The 4,355-nt window shown below is 50.0% G+C and overlaps 1 long non-coding RNA gene across 1 annotated transcript; it reads left to right on the forward strand.

Annotated features, from left to right (window-relative positions):
* Window positions 1–216: 216 nt before the first annotated feature.
* LOC108582315 lies at window positions 217–2,989 on the forward strand. Its single transcript, XR_001895601.2, has 2 exons — window positions 217–333; window positions 1,167–2,989. It is a non-coding gene; the product is annotated as an uncharacterized LOC108582315 (long non-coding RNA).
* The last annotated feature ends 1,366 nt before the right edge of the window (window positions 2,990–4,355 follow it).

Here is a 4,355-nt window from a genome sequence, read left to right on the forward strand (position 1 = left end):
CTGGATATTATTATTATTGTTGTTATTATTTTTTGAGATGGAGTCTCTCTCTTGCCCAGGCTGGAGTGCAGTGGTGCCATCTCGGCTCACTGCAATCTCTGCCTCCCAGGTTCAAGCGATTCTCCTGCCTCAGCCTCTTGAGTAGCTGGGATTACAGGTGCCCGCCACCACGCCCAGCTAATTTTTGTATTTTTAGTAAAGACAGGGTTTCGCCGTGTTGTCTGGGCTGGTCTCGAACTCCTGAACCCAAATGTTTCTCCTGCCTCGGCCTACCAAAGTGCTGGGATTACAGGCATGAGCCACCATGCCCGGCCGGACTCTGGATATTATTCTGTGAGTATTTTTGGTTATTTTTATTTATTTTTTTATTTATTTAGAGACAGGGTCTTGTTCTGTTGTTCAAACTGGAGTGTAATGGCATGATCTTAGCTCACCACAGCCTTTAATTTCAGAGATAAGGTCTCACTTTGTCACCCAGGAGCTTTGAACTCCTGGGCTCAAGAAATCCTCCCGCCTTAGCCTCCTGAGGAGCTTGGACAACAGGTGTGTGTCACCATACCTGGCTTTTTTTGTTGTTGTTGGAGAAGTGGTTTTACCATGCTGCCCAGCCAGGCTGGCCTCCAGTGATCCTCTTGCCTCAGTCTCCCAAAGCGCCTGGGATTACAGGCATGAGCCACTGGGCCTGGCCTATTTTTAGTTTTATATTGGGCACAATTGTTTAAAGTATTCAAGGAATCAGTTACCATGACAGTTTGGTTCTGTGTCCCAAAGCGTGCTCTGAGGCTCTGACACCAGAGTTCCACAGTCAAAGGCCCCTGAGAAGTGCTATGTTAAGGGAACGGCTTCCTCGCCTGGAGGGGTCTACTTTAATATGCCAAGGAGCCTGGGAATCTTGAACAGGAGACTGGAATCCACAGTCTTCCTCCCTTCAACTGACCTTAGTTTTCCAGAGCAAAGCCTGGGATCAGCATTCCAAGGAACGCACTTTGGAAACATAGTCTCTGGGAGGTTCTCATAACTAAAAAGTCTCTGTTTCTGAATTAGTTCCTTACCTACTGTGGAGTACAAATTATCCCAAACTTAGTGGCTTAAAATAGGCATTTTAGTATCTCAGTTTCTGTGGGTCAGGAATTCAGATGTGGCTTAGCTGGCTGGTCTCTCTTAAGGTTGCCATCAAGATATCAACTGGGGCTACGGTCATCTGAAGGCTTGACCGAGGATAGAGGATCTGTTTCCTAAATGGCTCACTGACATGGCTGACAAAAAGGCTTCAGCTCCATGCTGTGCAGACTTCAGCAGGCTGCTTGAGTTTCCCCACAATATGGCGGCTGGCTTCTCACAGTGAGTGATGCAAGAGAGTGAGACTGAAGCTGCAGTACCTTTTGTGACCTAGCCTTGGACAGCATATGCAGTCATTTCCTCAGTATCCTATTGGTTATGCAAGGCCAGCCTGATTCATTGTGGAAAGGTATGAATGCCAGGAGGCGGGAATCATTTGGAGACCATCTTAGAGGCCAACTGTCGTAGTAACCATCGCTTTGGTACCAGGACAGATAACTTGCCTCATTTGCACAGTTGCTTTTTCTTACCATTTTGTAGGCATGAGTAACATTGGGAAGTGAACCTGTTAACTTGTGATATGAAGAGAAAAGGAAGAGACCAAGAATTTATCAGCCACACCAAGCCCTGGCGGACAGTGGTACTAATTACCCAGCCTCCCTTCCTGGGTGCTCACTCTGCACCAGGTACCTCATGGGCCTCAGGGTCCTATGCAACCCCTGCCCCCATACAGCAGGTTCCACTGATAATTTTGAGTCAGGTCACTCATGCCTATGAAATGCATGAAATGGGATTTTTTTGTGATGTTGGCAATGGCAACACACGCAGCTCTGCCTGATGGAAGTTGAGACAAAATCGGTAACCTGAGTGAACCTGTGTGGAGAAGATTTGAGCAGAGAGTAAACTTAGGATGGATAAATGCCCATGATAAACAAATAATAAATAGATGAGATAAAATATTTATTTCATGTATAGGATAAGGATTAAGTCCGTTAACAAGACGAGGAGTCAGGGTGAGCCTGGGGAATCCCTGGTTTCGCTGAAGCCTCCTTGCTGGGAGAAGTGTTACGTCTCCAGGCTGGGGCAGCGGCAGGGCTCCCTGGTTGGGACGCCTAGTGGTGACACCTGCAACACCTGGTAGTGAGCCCCAGAATGCCTGTGTCCTAGGCCGACCCATACTGATCATGAGCTGTGTGATCCAGGCAAGTGACTTCACGGACCTCAGTTTCCCATCTGCAAAATGGGATGATAACAGCAAACTTCACCACCTGTGATGAGGATTCGGAAGGTGAATTCTTGGCCCAGCACAAGGCCTGTAAGGTGTTTCACATGGCAGAGTTGGTGGCGGGTCACCAAGGTGGTGGTGTCCCAGGTTGAAGGAACCTTTCTAGAAATTCCATTGCCTGGAAGCATCCAATGACACACAGTGGACCCTGAACCACGAAACAGACTGTAGTGACTGCTGGGGCCTCCCGCAAGGGTGATCCCCGAGGAGGCTGGGAGGAAGTCAGCCCTTTCTTCTGCTGGGGGCATGTGCAGGCATAGAGACTGCCCGGCCCTTTCCTGTCCTGTTGTGGCATGATTTTCGACAGAGGGAGGATTCTGGGCATGTTTTCCCTCGTAAGTCTCACCAGGCTGAGCAGGACTTAGAGGAACTCCGGCTACGTTTGCTGTCCCAACGAATAGACCAGGTAGAGAGAGAACAGGCCCTATGAGAGATAGAGAAAGGAAGGGAGCTTTGGTGGGGGAGATTTTGGGGTCTTTCCTGTGGGTACCAAGGTTCTGGGCAGCTGGGTGTGCTGGCCTCCTCTCTGGACATGCTCTGTGGGCATCTTGGCTGTAAATTCCAGGTCCCCCTGCCAGGGATTCCTTCTCTGAGTCTGCAATGAGAGTGAAACTCCATCTCAAAAATAAAATAAAATAAAAAAGCGAGGCGGCTGTGGGCCTAGATGATCTCTCAGCCCCTCCCAACTTCAACACTCGGATTATTTGCTGCATTTATGGAGCTCCAGCTGTATGCAGGAGTGGTGTCTGGGAGATAGGAGGTGCTGACCCCACCCCGGGAGGAAGAGCCAACCTGAGCCTGCTGATTCTGTGTGACCTGGGATGGCAGAATGGCCATGTGGGCTGCAGGAGAGCCTAATACCAGGCCCAGCTGCCATCTGAAACGTGTCCTGTTGGGGGCACTTTGGCGTGGTTCAGGTGTTCTGGTCTTAGAGTCCATTGGGTTTGTACATGAAAATATGCTAGCGGCCTCTTTCCGTTAAGGTTCTGTTTTTTGTTGTTGTTTTGTTTTCTTGTTTTGAGACGCAGTTTTGCACCTTTTTTTTTTTTTTTTTTTTTTGAGACGGAGTCTCGCTCTGTGCCCCAGGCTGGAGTGCAGTGGCGCAATCTCGGCTCACTGAAAGCTCCGCCTCCCGGGTTCACGCCATTCTCCTGCCTCAGCCTCCTGAGTAGCTGGGCTACAGGCGCCCACCACCGCGCCCAGCTAATTTTTTGTATTTTTAGTAGAGACAGGGTTTCACCGTGTTAGCCAGGATGGTCTCGATCTCCTGACCTTGTGATCCGCCCGCCTCGGCCTCCCAAAGTGGTGGGATTACAGGCGTGAGCCACCGCGCCTGGCGCAGTTTTGCTCTTGTTATCCAAACTGGAGTAAATGGCATGATCTCTGCTCACCGCAACCTCTGCCTCCCAGATTCAAGCAATTTTCCTGCCTCAGCCTCCCGAGTAGCTGGGATTACAGGCATATTAGCACCATGCCTGGCTAATTCCTGGCATATTTTTTAGTAGAGGCGGGGTTTCTCCATTTTGGTCAGGCTGGTGGGAACTCCCAACCTCAGGTGATCCGCCTGCCTTGGCCTCCCAAAGTGCTGGGATTACAGCTGTGAGCCACTGAGCCCAGTCTTTTTTTTTTTTTTTTTTGAGACAGAGTCTCGGCTCTGTCACCTAGGCTGGAGTGCAGTGGTGCAATCTCGGCTCCTGCAACCTCCTCCTGGGTTCAAGTGATTCTCCTGCTCAGCCTCGGGGTAGCTGGGACTACAGGTGCGCACAACATCACACTGAGCTAATTTTTGTATTTTAGTAGAGGCGGGGTTTCACCATGTTGGCCAGGCTGGTCCTGGATCTCCTGACACTGGTCTGCCTCAGCCTCCCAAAGTGCTAGGATTGCAAGTGAGCCACCACAGCTCATTAAGGTTCTGTTTTATTCCAGGCATCACTTAGGGCAGAGACCAGAAACTGACCATGTCAATTTTATAAGCCCTTCCCCGGCTCCTCACTGACCTCAGATGATGGTC

The sequence above is a fragment of the Papio anubis genome, chromosome 13, assembly GCF_008728515.1.
Source record: "Papio anubis isolate 15944 chromosome 13, Panubis1.0, whole genome shotgun sequence".
NCBI lineage: Eukaryota > Metazoa > Chordata > Mammalia > Primates > Cercopithecidae > Papio > Papio anubis.